Here is a 23449-nt window from a genome sequence, read left to right on the forward strand (position 1 = left end):
AAACTTAGGGTATACTCCGAGATTTCACCCCTTTGTATCCTCGCTGATTGCATTAAACAGGTATCCATCATAACAAGTGTTGTAGCCATCCCTAGAAAAAACAATTTATAACAATTAAATTTACTGGGAAGAAAAAGAGCTTAAAAAATGAAATTTATATTGGTAAACTGTTATTTTAATCTATCAACAGAAGGTAAAAATTTTAATTCTCCTTTTCCTTTTAGAGCATAGAGGATTCTTATACTCCTGTCTGAGCAATAAAATCCAGGTATGGAAGCTAACGTGACTGAAACTACCCTAATTTGCAAAGCAATCACTCGATTGATCTAGAAGAATTGTTTACTAAATTTCTTCTTCGAAACCGATTTCTGACTATAAATCTATACGGTAAGAGGATAATATTTCATTACATATATAACATTACAGTTAAATCTGAACTTGTTGGAAGGCTCACATCAAATTTAGCAAAGTGTTTTAACACATTTTCAACATTATGTTTTTGGTTTTCCTTTGCACCAGAAAGGAACTATATCTACCACTTGTTCTGATCTGTCTTTTTAGAGCATTATATATGGATTTACCACTGCTGTGTCCTATGTACAAAGTAAAAAATTGCCAGTACCACTATTTTCCACAAATTTTAATGGCATATAATTAACATGCCTAATTTGATAAATTATTGCAAAAGTATATGTATTTATCACGATTGTTTAACTTTACCTTTTTGTCCTCAATTTCGACTCTTCACATCAAAGAATAGTCACAAAATACTGGAATTTGTATCATCAGTGGCAATACCGTTGTCATTCCCTCGTTCCAGACGTGCCTCTTTCTTCCATATAAAATATTCTTCTGAAAGTACTAGGTTCCTATGGCTTACCATCGCTAAATCCTGACCAAGACTTTTCAAAAGATCACTTCTGCTAAAATATTATAAAAATAGATAATACAGTTTGAAGGATTCATTAAAACACGCATACCAAGAGGAGTACCGTTACTACAGTAGAGGGAAACATTTACATTCAAAAGGTATTAGCTTACCTCTAATTAGCTTTTGTTACGGCAGAAATAGTTAAGTATCATTGAAATACTTAGATTTACGAACTTTATAAAATTATTAGCATGTCAGATAGAGATTTTTACCTCAAACACATATCCTCGTGTTGCAGACTTGCGCATAGTGAACATTGGAACAACAGGATTTCGGCTTTAAAAGCAGTTACGTGAAATGGCATTTTTCAATAGGGTAATGTCAAGATCATCAGCCGCCTTCACAGTTATGATAATCTGTTATAAGCAACATCCCAGAAAAACACTCATTTAAATAGCTGTGAGCAATAAATCGCATTTGTTGTTGTCACTTATGGCACTTGCCACGGACAAGCCCGCTGTTCGAAGACAGCCGTTTAAGCCTAAGGGGGAGCCTCTTGTTTTTATTGTAAAGCAAACTAGGGCCAAGAGTACGACTTAGCTACACACACGTCACAACTCTTTTTACGGGGCGGACTTCATTCTCGCATTTCATTCACTCAACCACAGATCGTAATTTAGACCTGAATCAGACAACGATCACCCCTGATCCAGTACCCACAGTGGTATTACTCTCGACATGGAGGACTTTGTGACCACGGCAGATTTATACGCGCGTCAGTCATCAAGCAAGCGGGGAATCTTCGACCGGCGGAGTTCGAACTCGCAACCAAAGGGACGCGAATCCGATGCTCTACCAACCAGGTTATCCCGACCCAAATCGCATTTGTTTTTTTTACATATGTAACGTATCACACAGTTTCTTTCACATTGTAATAAAACTGCTTACAAAGCTCTACTGGAGTTTCTTTCCTTAGTATGTTATTTTCAGCAGCTTGAACAAATCATTTGCTGTTTAATCCTCCTATTCTTTCCAGTTTTAATATTGTAGTGTCAATTCTTAAATGCTTGAGCTTGTGGAGACTTCAGACTCAAAACTGTTTTCTACTGTAACTCCCAAATTCACAGGAACGTCTTTGCAATAATATCACCGTATTTACTTCATTATCATCCCTTTCTTCATCAAAGAGTTCACTGGAATTTGCTTATTACGCCGCAAAATCAGCATCAATCTACGCTTCATAATGCAACACCTCTGCTAACTTCATAAATTTTTGTTTAAATGTCATTAAACAATGAGAAAAATCTTCTATTCTTATTTATAAGGGAAGAAATAAAGAGTCAGTTACGTGCTTAACTTGAAGTCTATTTCAAAGGAGACTTAAAAATAACGCTACTACTTAATAATAAAAAGTGCCTTGACAAGTGTCTAAAATAAACTGAAAAGGAAATGTACAATCGCAAACAGAGGATACAAAATAAACCTATTAGTGCAGAGAAGGAAATTTCCAAATGTAGGCGCTAAACGGGCGAAACAGAAGCTTATACAAACCCCTTATATGCTTCACCTGATAAAATATATGCAACACACAAATACCTACTTTCATATTCTATTGTTAAGCTACCAATTAAACAGAATAGTGAGATAAAATTTGTTAAAAATAGCCACTTACCTTATAGTACATAAATTGAAATGTTTGACTTCAAAAAAAGAAATGCTTACCTGTTATTCGGATACATTCCGGTAGCAATCTTGCATCATTTTGCTTTTCATGTCACTTAAGTAAATGTGAAAAACGCCCTTCCCTCGATAGTTCCAATCCGAATATCTGGAAAATTAGATAGCGGTATAAGAAAGAAATTACAAAAATTTATTACTGTTATGTTGAAAATTGGCGTTCGAATCCCTTTATGATATAGGCCATTGGTGTAAATCTCTTTAATTCTGTAGAATTGCACTTTTATTGAGTTAAGTTGCTATCCAAAACAGCCATTTAAGCTTATATCCTGATATATCACTGTATAAGAAAAACAGAAGAAAGAAGATTTAACGCCTGGTTTTTGCATTTAAAATAAAAGGCTATTAATCTCAGAGAAAAACCTTTTTTTATTTAAAATTGTAGACATTAAAAGTACCTATACAATTATCTGAAAAACGTAGGCGTTAGAAAATAGTAACTTTTTTTTAAAAATATGTCAAATTGGAATAATAATTTTATTTCTTTTAAATTTAAGCAAATTTAGAAAATTATTAAATTCTTATTACATAATAGGAATCGAATACTTGTTCGAATAACTGGTAAGAATTTCATATAATTTAGCTAAGGCTCATAGAATGGCTTTCGAGCAACGAACCCCATATTTGCCCCTATTCACAATGAAGATGGATGTTTTGTAAATGCAGTTGATCTAAAGGATAACCACTCAACACTTTATTTTCCCTGCTCCAACCGGTCTTCGAATATAAAAAAAGTCTCGTAGCTGCAACACTTACTTTGCAAGTCTCCACGATCGTTTCTCAAACAGGCATACAATGCATTGAAATTCGTTTATCTAGATGCATGGACTAAAACATAAATCGGATTAAATCAATAGGTGTCAAGTTACAAGCGAATTTTTGCAGAAAGCCGGCAAACAATAAAACAAATAGTTTACAAGTTGATATCCTCCCTATAAAATCATCTTTTTTGCTCCGAGATTATTTTTTTTTTCATAGAAAATGATAGCAGCCGAAAATAAATAAGGAAAATAGTGCTTATTTCTTAAAAGTATCATAAATATATACCGAGATTCGGAAATAAATTTACTACCTAGTAAAAAAATATATTACAGGAATATCCATGACAGATTCGAAATATTCTGAAAGTAAAATATTTCTTGATTAAACTAACCACTTTTTAATTGGAAAGAATGGAAGTTAATTAACATTGAAATGAGTTTGGGGGAAGGGGCAGACTTACTCCTGTTTCAATCAATGCCATCACCACTATTGCATCAATCTCATCACTGCATTAATATCCAAAGGACACCAAACAATTGCCCAATACAACAATATTTGTTAAATGCCAGCACATAATACATGTTGCATACGTCAGTATTGGGCAATGTTTGTTTCATAATATTGTCACGTAGGTACTTTAGTGTGAAACGCAAAGACACACACAAGAAGTAGAGCTAAACCAATTTATTAACTCAACAATGAACACAATGACTGACAGATCTTCTGTTTTTATACTGGCAGGGAAAGTTCCAGAATACTTTTTTGGAGGCTACCAGACATGTATTGAGGACTTTTCTTACTAATTAAAGAAATGTCCAGAATCTTCTGAAACATGAAATAAAGGAAAACCTAAAATCGAGGAAATAAATATTTACACAGACTGTGAATCGCATTGTCTCTAGCGGGATTCGAACTTACGATCTCTTGATTAAGAGATCAGTGCTATGACCATTCTGCCATGGAGAGTCAACTATCTCTTTTCAGTGCGGCAATATTATCTTTTAAATTTGCCATAAAATTAAGAATTATACATAGTGTAGGTAAAGTTACCCTGTTTAGACTTAAGTAGTATCCGGTCTAGTGGAAGAAGGTCGAAGAAACTTGATTCTTAGGTTGTATGGATAATGGGAAACAGAAATCTGCAATAAAAAAAATTAGTTCAAATTTCAACCGCCAGATGAGAATGCGGCGCATGAAAAACTAAAAGCACAATTTGGAACCCTATCTGTGAGCACGAGACAAATCAAACATGCATTGAAAAAGAGCAATTAATTTGGTATTTAGTCTGAACACAGAATTCGCAGATTTCGGTCAAAATTTGGACGAAATCCTTAGAAGCAAATGTATGTTTGTATGCATGGGAACAAAATAACTCAAACATGCGAAGAATAGTTTAGTTGAGATTTAGATCACTAGAATTGTAAATGTGCAATGAATTTGGACTTTATCTATCTACGGGGTGACCAGTTGTACAATCACGAGTATGTAAACGAAATTACTCAAAATCACGATGACTTAGATTAATAAAATTTAGTATACAATCTTATGGTTAAAACTTTAGACCTGTGTCAAATTTTGGATCCAAGTGGTGGAGAGACAGGCTTGCATAAATGTATGCTTTTATATAGAGTTTTGAGCGTTTTCATAAAAACTACACGAGTGAACACAGATTCTATGCTACAATCAAAAGTATAGACTGGTCACAAATGCGTCAGCATACATTATTGTGTTTACTAACGACCTGAGATCCACAATATTCGTTGCACAGAAACGAAGCCGCTTTCATTACGTGACAGTTTAACCAGTTAACAGTTTTTGACGAATCTACTCGTCATGGAAAAATAACATTTTTCGTTGTGACGAGTCTATTCGTCAGGAGTAATGAGCAGTCACAATTTGCAGTTTGAATTACAATTTTAGTAAAAACTCAAACATATTTGTAAATTTCAAGATGCTTCAAATATTTTGAGGCCAAGTCAAAATCAGAGGAACAAATAAAAGTTTATTATGCGTTGTACCATGCTTTGCTCACTACCATTCTCCAAAAGCAAATTAAAATAATAACTTAATTTTTGATATTTCTTTTCGTTCATATGCAAGAAATGTATGTTAGCTTAAGTAAATAAATAAATGTGATGACTAAAATAAAAATTAAAAGTCATTTCATTACAACATAATTTCATATTACAGATACTTTGTGTTTGACGGGTATACCTGTCATCGCTAAATATTTTAGACATTTAGATACGCATTTTCCGAAGAAATCGAAACAATTACCTCGTTAAGGTAGCTCTAATCATAGAAAGGGGAAACAAGGAAAAATCATATTTTAAAGAAATTGCGTTGGCTTCACTGCATCGCTTTAAAATGTACTCGTATCCATTCTGAGAGCAACAGGATAGAATAGCTAAGACTGTGGACCCTCGTAAGCCACTTTTGAAAATCTTTAAAAAAAATTAACTGTTCTTCCACCTGGTAGTTCATTTTATGGACCATTTAGATGCCAGCCCATTTTTCTTGTAATCAAAACTTTCTTTCCTGTGAAACTGAGTCTGCATTAAAAATATTTTCCTAAATGTAAGTGCAATGTATAATCAATGGCATATATTTGGCAAATAATTCATTTTATCTAAGAATCAATTAAATGAAAACATCAGTCTCTTTTCCTTGCATATTTTTCAGTAAGATTGATTAGAAAAAGAGTTATGCAAATACAAAAAAAAAAATATTATTACAAGAAGAAGTTACTTTTTAAAGTGCAACACTTAACAATTTTTTTTGGGGGGAGGGGCTTCTCCAACTCAAAAAAATAAAAGATCTTTGACACATTGAAACCATAGTCCTTTCTTATTTCGCCCACCGACAGAATAGAATGGGGATTCAATCGGATGTTTGTTTTTTCTTCTTTTGTTCTCATAAATTTGTTTCAAAGAGCACACACAGCTGTATTTGAAGTCTGCTTTACCATTTCGTTTCTTTTTCCACGTTTTTTTTACTCACCCAGATCTGTAAACTATTTCGAAGGCTTTTAGACAAAGTAAGAGAAATGTAACGCGAAGATCTGCCAAATACGTCCGATAAACGCAAACAAACTTTCTTCAAAAGTAAATGCAGTTCAGCTTTAAAAGAGAAAATAGATAAAAGTTTCTATATATGTAAGAGGAATAAATCTGATGGCAAAAGAGAACGGGATGTGGAGGTCAACACACTCTAAATTTAGAGCTACACTCTAAAATTCTCTAAATTTGCTCTCACTTTAGAATCAACTGTGTATGTATATAATATTTAATTTCAGTCATTTGATTTTTAAACATTATATTCTCAGATTAATTCACTCTTCAATCATAATCTAATAAGGTCAGATAAGAAGTTACTTGCACGATTCTTATCCATTTTCATATTTGTAATCTTTTGTCAGGATTTGGTTAAAAAAAAATCCTCACCTTCTCTGCATTATAACTTTCTCGTACACAAAGTACTCAAAATATAGTTATCGCTAAAAAATTCGAATTCAATATTTTGGCAGTTCTCCACTTTTCTGACTTTCTTAAATTCGAAAAACACACCTTTGGAATTATGTCTATCTGTGAAAACGATAGTTCAAAAAGTTCTAAGAAGTATGAAATTTGGTTCATAATCTTCATAAAAAATTATTTGAAATCTATAAAATATTGAATGAAAACAATTCAGAGGAAATTTTTCTATCGAACTGTCCGAATACAAGCGAACACAATTACAAAATGAAAAGACTGATCGAATAAAATTTGGTATATAAATTTAGCATCGAAATTGTAGATTTTTAATCAAATTTGGACCGATTTTTGATGCTGATAGACTGTCGATTCTTATTTCTACATGTACGTAATTGTAATAACATTTAAAATTCAGTGATTTAACTAAATGAAATTTGACGCACAATTATAGCATCTAAATTAAATGCTTATCAAAATTGAATCCTGGAAATTCTTATCACATTTTGAATCAAATCTTACAAAGAATTTACCATCATCTATCGTTCTCTATTTTCGCACGCACATAAATGCAATAATTCAGATAAATAAATTTTGGTAAACGATTTTATAGATACCGTTACAATTATGTGCCAAAATTTGGTTTAATCAATTGAAAAAAAGGTTAACAAAATACATATTTGTTTTTATATGCTTTTATATTAACTACATACCAGTGATTAATCGCCAAAATAAATAAAAATTGCACGCTACCGGGCATTTTTCAATTATTATTCACCAATGGTATGCAGTTAATATGCAAATATTGATTTTCTGCACTGTACTACACAGCTTAGAATGCTTATGCTTTATGCATTGAAGCTAGACACCTGAGCTCTCGTCATATTTAAGATTTTAACCTAGATCTAATATTTTAAATGAGAGATTAGAGTTTACACCTTTATTCGAGAGTATGCCAGAAAATTTCAAAGAGACCATTTCCACTGCTTTATATGTTAGCAAACTGAGGTTTAGTTTTATAATTTCATGTAAAAAGTCATTAAATAAGTAATAACGAATAAATCAATTTTCTATTCTCAAGATACTGTAAAGAAAAGATAATTTGATTCGGTTCTATAATTTTCAAAAAAAGTTTATTCTGGATCAATAAAATTCCTGATCATCCCTCAATTTTTATGTTTTAAATTTTATAGCCAAAACACCCATTTAGTTTCTAATTCTTTTCCAAGATATTCTTGAGGAATATAGATAAAAAATGCTAATGAAGATTAAAACCTGAAAAGAGATTAAATACAATATTCTTTAGATATTAAATTGATGCTAAATTTCAAAAAATATTAAAAAACTAATAAAAATACACTTAATATGTAATGTTCATCAAGAAGCTAAGAATCGTTCCAAAGTATTCAAACCAGCAGTTTTGGAAGAGTTATCAAACACATATGCATATTCAAAGTCTTGTTATAATTAATTAAATAATTAAAAATAAAACACTTTTTGTGCATTCGGTGGTGATAACAAATCACAGTAGAAAAAAAGATAACTGGTAAAATGATATATCTGACATGTGCATCAAATTACTGAATTTTTAGTTTTAAAAGTGCAATTAACTGAAAGTATTAAATAATTTTAAATACAAAAATCACTTGGAAACGCTTCAGTATCTAAAGAGTCTTTTATATCATTATAAGAATTATAATATATTTCCCAAATAGAATGTGTCATCTTAGTAGGAATGTAAACAAATGTGTAGGTCAAGGGGCTAGTCTTATCACTGACTCTACGACCCGCCTGAAGGCACACGGATAAAGAAAACTGAATGACCGGACCGTCGCAACAGCAACACTGGCGGGAACTGTGGTTGATTCCTAAGAGCCATTACCGGCCATGGTACAACCCTTCCCGAAGGAAGTACGTCCCGTCATCGATGGGAGGAGCCAGACCCCCACCTTTTTGTGTACCCTCCAGAGTGGCGAGATCTAACAACCATACCGGAAGCATCTCATCCTCATTTCGAGGTGCCCCCCCGGGGGTTAAGTCAAGGGGCTAAGTCCACTTTTGGAATACTCGCATTAAGAATTTTAAAAACACTTTTTAGAGCATGTATATGCAGAGCCTGTGTGTCAGTCACTTTAATCTTAAATATGAAACTTTTTCTTTTACTTAAGATGTCCTTTTGACTTTACATGCAAAAGCAATGTAAATTCAAAAGCGTAGTTCCAATTATCCCGTTCCAAAAAGAAATATTTTTTCCGGCTCCCGCATATTAATATCCTAATTCTAACTTTCCAGGCAAAACTCATTTTTGGTAGTTGATGGGCAAGGGAATATGATTTTTGCTGAAGTTTTCCTTTTATAGAAGAATTGAAATTCAGTGCATGACCTAGCATATAATTAATTCACTTTAATTTTTACACTTCAGGGTAGTTTGCAATTGTCGAAATAAATCAAAGCAGGTTGTAAACTTAGAAACTTTTTTAATCTGCGGCTGTCGGAAAATATTTCACATGAACTTTTTCACTCTTATGACTAAAAATATGTTTTAACGGCGCAACTTCTAAAATATTTATTCTCAAAATATAAAATATCCGGAAAAGTTTCGGAAAGCTATATCATTTCCCTGTAGAAGTGCAAACTAGTGAAAAAGAGCAATAAAATATTTATTTGATTTTATGAATTAATATTGCTACCTCTGAGAGGCTTAACATTTAACTGCCCAGTAGGATAAAATGTAACTAAACTCGAACGCAAAAATGGACTCATCTGAAAAGATTGCCTCTCCTCCACACTTGCATACAGATATTCATAGATTACTAAAAAGATTCGTTAAGCACCGATTTTTTTATTGTGTGAATCAAACTTTAAAAAAATATATTTCATTGTCATTATTTCATAGAATTGAATATCACCATGGAAAATATTCATTGAAACGTGAAGAAACTAAAAATAAATTTAAATAATTATATATTATACTTCCTTTTTTACTATTTGTTTGTTAAATATTTGATCTTTCAGAAATTCCAATATTCAATTAATAAGTTCACAATTCTGAAAAACTAGAGAATTTTAGAAGTTCCAACAATATTGCATTAACCCACAGTAGCAGGCATAAACTTTATTCTTTATGATATATTATACATTCGACAGTCATTTAAAATTCTTAATAAGTATCATATGAAATGTATTAACAAAGGTATTAAAAGAAATATACGAAACATACCGATTGTAAAAAGTCATGAATCATGATGAAACAAATTCTATTCTAATTATCTGACAATATGAATTTGCAATTGAATCAATTTCGTAGTAGAAAAGCATCAAAATATTATCCGAAAGTCAGCAATATGCATTTAATTAACAATTTCGCCATTTCTGATTTTTCTTAATATTTTTTTTTCATAATATGGCTCGCCATTTTAGTAATCAGTAGAAAAGTATTATTCTAATTATGAGAGTTGCAAAACACTTAAGAAGTATTTTTCTAATTAGTATTACTAACTTTTTATATTTAAATCAAAATTTTTATTCAACTGGTTTAATATAAATTTTAATTACATTTTAATTAACTGAGTTTAATTAAAATTTATATTCAAAATGATTTCTTACCTCTTTTATAATAAAGGGAAAAAATTTCATGATTTTAACGATAAAAAAACTATAAAAATTTAAACTTTAAATAGAAAATTCCAAAGGTTCTCAAACTTACAGAACCATTTGCGAAATGCTTTATGCCTTTGTTCTTATGTTATAGCTATAAAATATCCAATCGCCTTGGCTTCAAATAATGATGAGAATTATGGCTAATTGCCGACATTCTTACATGTTATTTGACTAATGAATAGGGAAGAAGGAACTTAAGCGATTTTTTTTAATCATATCTAAATCCAAATGCCTTGCGTAATGCTAATGATTTTGAAATGTGAATTAATGTATGTTCAAACAAAAAGATAATTCTAAATCTCAAAATCAATTAATGCAAGCTTCAAATTCTACAATGCGTAAATGCAAAAACATTACTCTGTTTAATTAATTTTTAAGCTATTATCGTCATTTTATATATAAAGGCTCCTTTTACAAACTTCAAGGGAAAGATGTATTTAATATCTTGCTTTTTTACCATTTTTTTGTAAAACTAGCTTTCAGGTATGTCAATAAGTGATGTGAAGTAAGATAAAGAAATGATCTTGTTTACTTTCTTAGGCAAACACAGTTATGCTTGAAATTATTTTGTAAGTTCCCATCAATGTAGGGAAGCTTTAAATAAATAAAAACTCAAAAGTTATTTCTCTTTACCTACTAGATCCATCTTTTAGAAGAGGTTTATAGCTTGAAGCGCTGTCGAAATTCTTCAAAAATTTCAAAAAGGAAAAAAATCAGCCGATTGCCTCCAGACGAAAAATGGCTCTGGCTTCTTTATCTGGGGAAATTTATAAAATACATTTTAGATGGCAAAACTGATGTTAAAGAAAGGGTTTTTTTAATCATTTTTTTACAACGAAAGAAGCTGTTATAACTTCTGTTCAGCACAATAAAGAAAAAAAAATGTTGGAGAACATATTAAAACTTTTTCAATGAGAATCTTAGGAAATGTTCCTTTACTTCTGCTGATGCTATTTTTAAAAAGCAAAATAAAAGTTTGGAATCTCACTTTTGCAAAAGATAAGTTGTTATTTATAAATAATATGGAACAAAAAGCAAACAACTTAGATGGATCTTTTGCATTACGCAATCACTTCTCTCTCTCATGTCTGTATGAACGACATAGGGATTACGTTCATAAAATATTCATATATAATGATTTCTATTGATAATAAATCAGTACATGGTTAGCAATTAATGCTCTTTGAGTTACAAATTTTACAATAATGTACTTCTTGACGTTGCTAATAATGCCGACAATTCCATATCGCAAAAAGTAGCAAGTGTTCAGCTAAATGAGGTAAAATATCATAACCAAATTATTAATAAGGTTTCTAGTTCTACTAATCCTCTCACTCGTTTCCGTTAACATATTTGCCATGAACTAAAGAGCCCATTAAGGTATATGTACACACTTGAAACTTCGAAAATCGTTCAAAATATCGAATATTTTTTATAGCTTAATAATGTTCTCTGATCCTTTAGCTTTCAAACAATACCAAGATGTTGTCAATATTCGAAAAATTTCTCGAGTTATAATTATTTTTCTTGTGGTGCTTTCATTAAAAACTCTAGTTACGGTGTTTTTAAAACTCATTTTATGAAGAATGATATTTTTCCACTATGTTGCTTCATTCAAACAATCATAACTCAACAAGAAACTAACCAAATACAGTTATTTATATATCAAAATAATCTGTATGAAATAGCGGATATTTTGTGCCTCAATCAAAGTTATATTTATAGAAATAAATTTTTAATAGCTGTTTAAATGTTAAAATTACAGAATAAATCTCGCTTTTTCAATTCATCGTTGATGAAAAAATTGTTTAAAAAAACTATACATATTTATAACTTGTTTGAGGAGACAACATGAAGACTAATATTAGGCATCATTTCCAACTAGAATTGTGTGTCTGTACAAATTAGAATTTAAGATATCATGTTTTAAAAAATAGGCTAATTAGCTCATTAAATATTATTTAATTAATTAATAATTAGTGTAATATGATTTTTTTCCTCTGAAATGAGTTTAAGCATATATTAATAACCTACTGTGAAAAAACTGGATTTTTAAAGTTAAAATTTTAAAAAAACTCTTCAAGTGTGTACGTACGCCTTAAAGTAGAATTCAATCATGCTTCATTCTTCAAAAAGGAATTGCTCATAATTTTTAATAAAAAAATTTGTCCCAAAGTTAAAATATTTATTTTGCATTTTCTTAGTGCCTATTTATGTAATAGCCGCATGTTCAAAGCTAATCAATAGATGTACGCCAATGGTGGCATCCAAAGTGTACCACAGTTAGACCTTTTTGTTTCGAACTTCTTTAGAATGATGTATTTCAAATAAAAAAACATATATTGGGAAATTTAAAATGGAATATATCTGTGAAAGATTTGATAGTGCTACATATATGGCAAATGGAGTATCTGCATTTCTTCCCATGATGCTTAAATTGAATTTATTAAATCTACAAAATAAAAAAATTCTGAGGCCGTTCTCTCTAAGAAATAATTAATCCTGAGTGGATCTACTTATATCAGATACTATATTTGGATACCATTAATCAAAATAATCTGCAAAAAAGTTAAGTATAATATGAGCATTTGCATAGCTCTCAACCATCTTAGCCCTCTGGCTGCGTAATTCTTTAAAATCACTATATAGATGCGATATTTGCAAATAGTTTTCGAAGAAAGTGAATTGATACTATATGTTACACAATAATAATATAATATAATAAAAACCTATAATCGTAAAACTACGATTGCGAAAAACGAGGGCTGCAAGAGAAAATGGACTAAATGACAACCCGCGGAAATCGCGGAATATGCAGCTGGAGTGTAAAACATCTTTCTTATTGGTGGAAAAAATTGTAGCCAATGCTTTATAAAGATGCAAATATACAATCGAATGATGATATTATTCACTCTTTTGTCGATAAGAACATGCCAACCACGTGAAATATTTATTCTATAAGACGTTATAACTCATTAAATATTTTTTCATTTTTTAACCATCATCATTCATTTTTTAACTGAAATGGGAACCATGTAATTAGATGATTTTCATTTCGTGAATGTGCTGCCCCATTGTTATAATTAATAATTTATATCTTTGCTTGTGACTTATGAGTATTTTTATATCGAATTATAATGTCTTTGAAAGATTAGATACAATGCTAGCATGATATATGATCATCGGATTAAGGGGCTGAAGATGCCAGCAATGAACAATATTTTAACATTACGTAATTTTAAAAATAACTCTCAATAGCTTCACTTAATTCTCTTTAAAAAAAGTGTGACATATTATTGCTTCAAAAATTTCACCAAATACATATTTGAGCATGAAATTAATTGAATGGCATTCAATAAGCAGTATAGTTAGGATCAAATACTTAAATAAAACTCATGAAATTTCGAATCAAATGATTTTATTATCATTGATACATATTTAAAATCTTAAGCAATTCTAAAAATTAAAATATTTATAAATTATTTAAGTTAGTGACTGGTCAAGACAAATATCAGTATTTTTGATATCTGAAATTAAATTACTTTTAAAAATGCAAATTGTTTTTTATAAGAACATTTTTGAAGAAAATTTTGAAAGAACGTGAAATTAAAAAATAATACTAAATGAATTTACAAAAATAAAATAATTTACTAAAATTGTGTTCATAGTTAAAAAGTGAAAATGTCACTAAGCGTTTGATGTATTAGAATACTTTTATAAACTTGAAAATACCCAAGGTCAAAAGAAATTCATTTGGAAAACATATAACGTACCGAAATGTTTGTCTCCTTAATAACGAATACTGAGTCAGAAATATATTAAACTTATTCTATAAATATTATTTATGTCATATAGAAATGTTACATAATTTTACTTAAAATATTTTGTTTTATAGTATATCAGGTATATATAGAAGTTTATATAACAAATGCATAAATGATATTTTGTCTTTTTAAATAAAATCCATCAAATGATTGCCTATAAAAATAATCTTAAAGCCGTCTCTAAAATTTTAGTTATTATAAATGGCTAAACTAATAATATGTATTGAGGTAAAATTTAAAATGGATACGTTAGAAAAATATTTAAATATGACATTACCATAATATCTCTACAAGTTAATTTTTGTCACACTTAAAGAAAATGATGGGAAAGAAAAAATATCAGTTTTAAATATTAAAGAATATTTTATATGTTTTAATTTATAAAGATTATATTTACAGTTCTTTCACATCTTTATAAAAAATATTAGATTCATATTTGATATTCTCATCCTAATTTCTTATAATTATTTCAGAAAAAAAATTATTTGTTGTAAAAAACAATCTTAAGTTTGAAAGATGGAAAACTTTAATTGTTAGAAGTTTAAATTTAATTTAATTTTGTTGAAAATTGCAGATTAGATGGAAAAGTAAGTCTGATACAAATAAGTCTGAAAAAACATAGAAGGATCTTTTACTGATTAAATATTCAACATATTTATCAAATGATCTATATTAAATTCAGAACCAAAAACGATTGAGTAATGTTCGATGTATAATAAACTTCCAAAATATTGACAAAATCAAGATTATTGTTCGTATTTATTATTTCCATTAAATAATAATACACAGCGAAAGGCATTTTGAAGCATTTCTGCACCGATTTACTGCGTAAATCTGAAAATAAAATAGCAGGATTTCGCTAAATAAAAATTTATTTCCTAAAAATGAAGATTAATATCTAGCGAAATAGCATTTTTGACAGGTAAAAATAAAATCTGCTTCATTTCAAAACGCGAACCAAAAAAAAAAATTCTTGCCTTACAGCATACCATTTTTTTGTTCGAGTGTTGAAATAAAAGATAAAATATATTTAAACAGTCAATTTGTGTCCTTTTTTTGTGTGTGTGTAATTTTTATTCATTTTCTTATTTATTTAGTTTGCTTAAAAAATCAATTAAAAATTATTAGAAAATTCAAAGGAAAAATCAAAACAAATTCAATACATAACTGTTCAATTTCATTTCCACTTTTGTCATGAGTCCAAATGGCATTGAAATATATTAGTATCTAATACATTTAAGTAATTGGTAAATGACAAAAAAATCAATATAATTTCTATATAATTAAATACACATTTCAGATCACTCATTAGTAGACCTTCATTAAATGAAAAGAATTCGATTCTCAAAAACGAAGTTTATAAGCAAAACGCAGACACTTAAGAGCTGTTTAATGTGATATTCATAAGCTGGTATTCTACATATAAGCAAAACGCAGTCACTCAAGAGCTGTTTAATATGATATTCATAATATCATATTAAACAACTCTTGAGTGTCTGCGTTTTGTTTATAAACTTTGTTTTTGAAAATCGAATTATTTTCGTTTAATGAAGCTCCAAAACTGGTATTCTACATACTGTGTGAAACCCCAACCTAGCCAAAGGTCATGCGGACCACTGAAGAGCAACCCCACCTAGCAAGAAGGAATAAACTACATTTGATGGCATTGGACCCTTGAAAACAATAAAAAAAAAACCTCTAGAGAAAACGTATATTGGTACAGAAAGAGAACAGAAAAAAAAATTATATTTTACATTACATATTAAGTTGTAAAACATCAAAAATGCATAAAATACATAAGATGCATTACATTAGAAGACAGCTAAATACAAAAGATTTGACAAAATGTCTTTAATAAAAGATTTAATTAATGGAATTTTTATGAGTTCGTTGCCTTCAAGAGACATTCTAAATTGCATATAGGCACATCACTGATGTGGTGATAGAAAAAAAAAATTTTGAATCTGGAGAACTAAATCTAGAATGCAATTAATACTAGAATATTAGATATTCAATGAAAAAGTTTTTCATAACTTTAATTAGATTTTTAATCAAAAAGTGAAGATTCAACATTTGAGGTCTGTTTGTTTCATATATGATTTGGATAAAAATATTTTTCCAAAAATACATACCACCGACAGAAGAATTAAATTCATCTATTCCATTAGATCTTACCATTTGGATTTTATCGTTTATCAACAGTAGTAAAGCTATAAAAAGTCAATTCACTCGAAAAAGTGAGTAAAGTCAAAGTTTTCAAGAGTCTTTAAACAATCCTGAATGATTCAAGTTTCATTTTCTTTCAAATGAAGACAATTTAAGTCATCTGGAAATTAATTTAATGCTCTAAACTATTTTTCGAAAGAATCAAACAACTATTTCCTATACCTGTATCTTAATACCTGTCAATTCCTATTGCAATTAGCGTTCGAAAGACATTCTTTCTTGTAACAGAACACTTAAGATGCTTTTGTTTTTATTGTCCCGAAATGTGTCGGATAATGTCCCAGCTGTATAAGATTTTATTAGTAATTAAAATTCCAATCTTTATTGGATTTTTGTGTGCATATTTAACAATTTAAAACTTCATTTAATTAAAATGTGATGCATTTTCAAATTATACAATCTTAATTAGTTTCAAATTGTAAGTTTGTAATTGCTTCTCATTTATTAATATCCATGCAGTATCATCTAAATTTAAAATTTTAATTTCCAGAGAATGCCTTTAATCAATACGGTATTTCAATTTAATTTATGTTAATTTTTAATTAATAAGCAAAATATACATGCCACGGATAAATGAATGTTAAACTATTTCTTATCTTACCTTTTGTGAAAAGAAATGATAAATCGAAATTTAATTAACGTTTATTAATCTAATAAATTTGAAGTAACCTAATAAATTTGAAGCGTGGTGAGATAATGACGCTTCTCCATACAAATGGATGATGTTTAGAAAACATTTACGCTAGAAAGAGTAAATAAATTTACGCACCATTTCTGCAAACACAGTAGATATTCTGTGAAATCTCGAAGCTTTACAGTTACTGTAAATTTTAAAAAGATGTTTCATTTTCAAAATAAGTAATTATGAAGTTCATATTTCTGGAATTTCTATAAAAATTTAAATCGTATTTTCAATAATTTTGACTTTTAACTTTATACTACATTCATTTTATATATGGATTAGTTAAGGTAAGTGACTAGGTATTAGATACAATTTTTCGAAACTATCGTAAATTACCTCCATCTTTGAATTTTTCTATGAAATAAATTTGTAAAAAAGTGTTACAATTTGAAAACAAATATTTTTATGAGCCAAATACCAGAAGCATTGGGAAACTTTGATGGGTTTTGTGCGTAAAAATAGGTACAAAGCAAAAATCTTCTATTTTAGAAGATTATCAAATGATTTCTTCGAACTTTTGTAGACAACAAAAATAGTATACTATCTCATTCCAGAACAAGGAATAAGTTTATTTCTATTCAATCACTGAAATCTGGGGTTTAATTCAAAAACATTTTTTTTTATTTTGATTTTCAATTTTCCTTCGTATTAAAAAGAGTTTTCAGTTATTTTAACCCCTTGCACTCTGAAAAGTAATTCGATGCATAAGTATTCACTTAATACAAGGGCTGGTTTATTACTTCAGAAATAAATACATATAATAAATAAATACAAGTTGTATTTCCTTGAAAAAATAATCTACGTCTTTTTACCATTCTGTAGGTATTTTAACAATAAAAATTGAAAAATAAATAAATGAAACGTCAAAATGATGCACCGTCTTGAATTGTGAATGAGAAGCACCATTCGAGAGCAAAGGTGTAATACTTCAATTCATTTTGTAATTCTGGAACTATAAAACATATTAAAAAATATATCAAATTTGACCAAAAATATACACCAGATTTTAATTTAAGAGGGTTTTCGTTAGAAGATTTTACCAAAATTTGAAATTCAAAAAATAGTACCTTTAAAGATGTAAAATAGCATTAAAATAAAAACTATGCAAATATAAATATCTCAAAGAAAGATCGAAGAAACAAAATTTAAACTGTTTTTAATTTACAATGGCTTAATTTTATTTTCAGAAGTTTTCTCTTAGAAATTCATGGATAAGTTAAGGAATTCTTCGAAATATTGTGGAATGATTCACTAAATCCAAACCAAAAATTAATATATTATTATTTTTTTCATTATATAGCAAAATGACTTATTATTCATTCGGATAAATTTAAGAAATAACTGATAAAAATAGGCTAAAGACGAAAAAAATCAAAATTATTCTTTTTGAACCAAATTTAATTACTGCAAAAAATCATTAAAAATGCTCTCGATATGTAATCTGTAACAATGCACTTCATACATTTTTAACAGTACTAGCGGCCTTCGGTGACCAGCTACCCGTCTTCTTATTCTAGTATTAATTCTTATTTCCAATCTTTTCATATTCTTTAGTATTAATGAGTCATGTCAATTAACTGATAAATTACATTTTATCACAACAAAAGGAAGTTTTAGTTAAAAATATATTTGCACAATAAACACGAAGAATTTTGCCTTAATAGCAATGTAGAATGTAAGATTGGCAAATTTTCTCAATTTGCTGAGGCCGATGGCACTGTCAAAGTTTTATTTTGTGGTCTCTAAGATAATAGAGAGGCTGAGTGTTTCAGGTGACCATTCAATTAATCTAGGAAACAACCAATGACCAATCAATCATTCAGTCTAGGAAAGTTCAAGGTCAATCTAGGAATCATAAACTTTCTTATGACATAAAAACTAGTTAAATTGGTACTGTCACTATGGTATCAATGTTTATATGTTCCTATATGGTCAAATAAATACTGTCTTGGAGATGGTGTCCATGTTGTTTTTTTTCTTCAAGAAAATAAACAATTCTTATTTTTCAATTTCGCAGATAGTAAGTAGATGGTGGGTGACTATTGATGATATATTAAGTTGTCGTATTTTATACAAAAACAAAATTACGAAATCAGTACAGTGATTATGACTGGGTGTTTCTCACAAGGTTTATTCTGCATAAAGAATGTGCTGTAAAATAATGTTTTTGAAACTTTATTCAAAAATGGAGGGTAGTGGAAGCAAGCGATCTTTGATAACAAATCTAGTGATTATAAGCTATTCCTTATAAAAAGTGACAAAATCAGACCATTAGTTAGGTGTGGGAATCTGTTCTTTAGTTTTATTAGTCATTTGAAATATATAGATTAATATTAGATTAGTAGTTAATATTAATATTAGTTAATCATATTAAATATATAGATTAATATACTATTATTTCGAATGCCGATCTTTATTTCTGATAAATTTCATTGAAAATATCAAAATGCATGAAAGGTATGCAAAAACAAATGGAAAACTTATTATTCTGAAAAATTCTTTTTCACTTGAAAACATTGCAGAAGAAATATATATTTTGGTAGTTTTACCTTCCCAAAAAAGAAACTCCATAATTTTAAACCATAGTCAACCTCTTCCATTTTTCTGTTCACTCTCTGTGGAATTTCTTCCGCCAAAATGGAGTAGGACAGTTTCACTCTTTCCTTCAGGTTTCAATCGAATGTTGCTGTGTTTTTTTTTTTCTCTCGCTATTTTTATACACTCACACCGTACTGAATCTGAGGTCTCCTTTGCCTTTCTATTTGCTTTTGAATTTTTATACCAACTGTTGTAAATTTAAGAAAACGCTTTCGGTCAGAATGTGAGAAATGTAAGAGGAAACTCCAGCAAATGTGTTTGGTAGAAACGTGCAAGCTCTCTTTGGGAATAAATAAAGTTGAATAGCTATAGACTAAATATAGCGACAGAATAAATTTGGCGACAACGTTGTAGCGAAAACAAATAAAATGCAAAGCTGAAACGGTTTGGGGCCATTCCAATAAATGTACAATACATTTCACGACTTCATTTAAAAGTGACACAAACAAAATATAATAATAGCATATCTTTTGAAATTAAACTAACAAAGTTTCCTGAGTACCTATTACTTTTGTTAAATAGTATAATGTATTGTAATGCATGTCCGTAATACTCAAGAGAAAGTAATTTTGAAATTTCGAATTCGCTAAAATACTTGAATATTTGAAAGTCAAGCTGTCTTAAGAAATAATTTGGCCCTGTGTCCAAATCATCATGCTAATAATTTACAATGCTCCCCATAATTTGCATCTCTGTATCAATCTATATAAATTATCTCATTTGTATGTATTGGCTTTATTGTAGTCTCCAGATATTCTCAGCTAATCTGACACATTGGAAACAAACTTGCGACATTAGTGGATTAGCAAATATGTACTATAAAATAAATTTAAAATTCGAATTTTTAAAGCTTATTTGATATTAAGTAACAAATACATGTGTTTTTGCTATTTCCTCAAATTTTTCATGGTAAAAAAAATTAATTTAAAATTCAATTTTTTAAAACATTTAATGTTAAGTAAAAAAAATATGTTTGTTATTTCTTCAAATTTTTCACAGTGAAAAAATTAATTTAAATTCTATTTTTTTATATTTATTTAATGTTAAGTAACAAATAAGTGTGCTTTTGCTATTTCTTGGATAACTTTAAATGGATAACTATGAATATATATATATATATATATATATATATATATTATAAAAAAATAAATATAATTATCTTGCTATAAAAGAGTAATTAATTCGCATTCCTTATTTTTAATAATATTTAAAATTTATCGAAACACCTTTGATTTCATTCTCCAATATTTATTCATGGCGCACAAAATGAAATTTTATTTTCATAATGAATTTATCGCATGAGACGACGTATTATTTTTTCAAACTTTAACTTAAACCTTGAATAAAAATATTGAATCGCCAAAAATAAGTTATTTTATATAGTAACATATATTTTTGATGATAATTTGTTTGTTTTAAGTTATTGACATTGTGTTATTGATCATATGCCCTCACAACTAAAGAACACTAGAACTTTGAATCGTATCTCCAAGGAAGCGTGCTTTCTTTCGCTAGTTTTCAAATCCAAAAAGAAAAGTAAATGAAAACATCCCAAACGGAAAAACAAAACTGGAAGAATTGAATAGAAACCGAGAGCAGGGCGTATGAAGACTTCAATAAACTGGCCAAAAAAGATGTTACAACCTGGAAGCAAAAATTATAAGGAATGCAGATCGAAGACATCGAGAAACTGCAAAAGAGCGAGAACTTGAATATGAATCGCATGATGAAAGATAAAGGAAGACAATAAAGAAATGAAGAGCAACATAAAGTACGAATTCAGGCCGAAAAAGACAAGCTTTGAGAAAATCTTTCTTCTTGGATGTTAAGCAATCGATATGAATGCTTATAACGTAAATTCCAATTGTGTTGAATTATAAATATAAAAGCATCGTGATTATAGGAGCAATGCTGAGTACTTGTTCTACTTGCATTACGGAAAATTGGCTGAAAGAGTCACATACCAATGTTAAAATAACAGAAAAGTGTCACTATCTTTGCTTCTAGAACCATCTGTATCCTTGAAAAAGACGAAACAATGTACAAAGTTGGCGACACAGAAAGAGAATGTTGATATAATTGTTCCCAAATTAAATGGTGTATTAAAATGGGAATTAAAAGAATAAATAAGACTATAATAGTTTGACAGATGGTATATGCCAAAAAAAAATAATATCAGCTTATGACTTTATTCCTAACTCAGAAATAAAGATAAGAAGATACCATCCCTTGATAATCCAAATTATATCAGGACATGGAAGATTTCCCGCATAAATTTGCAAGAATGCGGGAAAATAAATGCATATACAAAGGAATTGCAACTGTTCATCATTTTTTAAAGTAATGCATAGAAATATAGGAATTTAGAAAGAAACTGAAAGTTGAAAATGATGACTTACGTACAATATTGAAGGCATCAGATAATATTAAAACTCTGAAGGACGTGATGTTAAAAATTGTCAATTTTTTTACCATTTGAAAGTTTTAAAGTGTTTGGATGTTTTTTTGGTGAACGATAATTGGTAGAATATTAAGAATTTTGAGGAGATTTTCATCAAGTGGTGGTCTGCTCCTTGTTTAACAGGATGAGTGGTGTACTGGAAGAGGAGGAGGAAGGTCAGAGTTGGAACCTAATTCGTGGTTGGAACCTAACCACCTGAAGAGGATATTTGTTCGGTGAATCGGTCAGTATTATGGCTGAGTTATGTTAAAGACAGAAGTCGTTCAGAACAAACTCTGTCGATACTGCTTCGTTCAGTGGTGGCGGGATGGTCGGTTGAATTATCCTAGAAAAATCTATTTATACGCCAAGTTTGAAAGTTTTAACAATAAGAAATCTAAAGGAAATTTATACTTATTGGGAAAATTAGAAGCAAGATTTGAAGGGAAAAAAAGAAGGGGCATATCAAAAAGATGGTTATTAGTTATTTATATATTTGAAGCAATGTTATGCTTCTTTAAATTTTCATGTTTAAAACAACCTTAGGAGATACGGCCTTTTATAATGAATACAATATCTGAGTTATGAAGAAACCAAAGATCTATAAGATCTTTTCTGCTGGTTCCGCAGATCCAAAAATAAACTATGCTGGACATATTCAAATCGTAATCTCCCATGTTCGCTCTCTGTCTGCTCCGAAGAATTGAAAGCAATATGTGACAGTGTTTTTCTCAGCCCAGAAACGAATTGGAAGTGATGTTCCCTACTTTTGTTGACATTTTCATTCAGTTGAGGTCGCATAACTTCAATTTAGAAAGGTTTTGTTCCTTTCATTCTGTTTGCACCAATTTCAATATTTTATTCCAGCTGCAATAAACTGTTTTGAAAGCTCCGAGACAAGGTAGGAGAATTGCAATCTGCTCCGTAAACACATTCCTGTCCTTTACAGACAGAAAAACTTAGATGAAAATGTCGGCTTACTGAGAAGAAATAAATCTGGGAATGTGTGATCGAAGAAAAAAAGTAAAGGCGAAAGTGAAATAAATAGTTTGGATTAAGTGTAAAAAAGTGCTTGATATATTTCTTTCTACTGTTTGGAGATTACAGGAATTCACAGAAATCGCTTCTGTTTAAAAGCAACTTTCCGTTTCGAATAAGTACTGAAAATCTTTTGGATTC

This window comes from Argiope bruennichi, chromosome 3 (genome assembly GCF_947563725.1).
Source record: "Argiope bruennichi chromosome 3, qqArgBrue1.1, whole genome shotgun sequence".
In the NCBI taxonomy this organism is placed as follows: domain Eukaryota; kingdom Metazoa; phylum Arthropoda; class Arachnida; order Araneae; family Araneidae; genus Argiope; species Argiope bruennichi.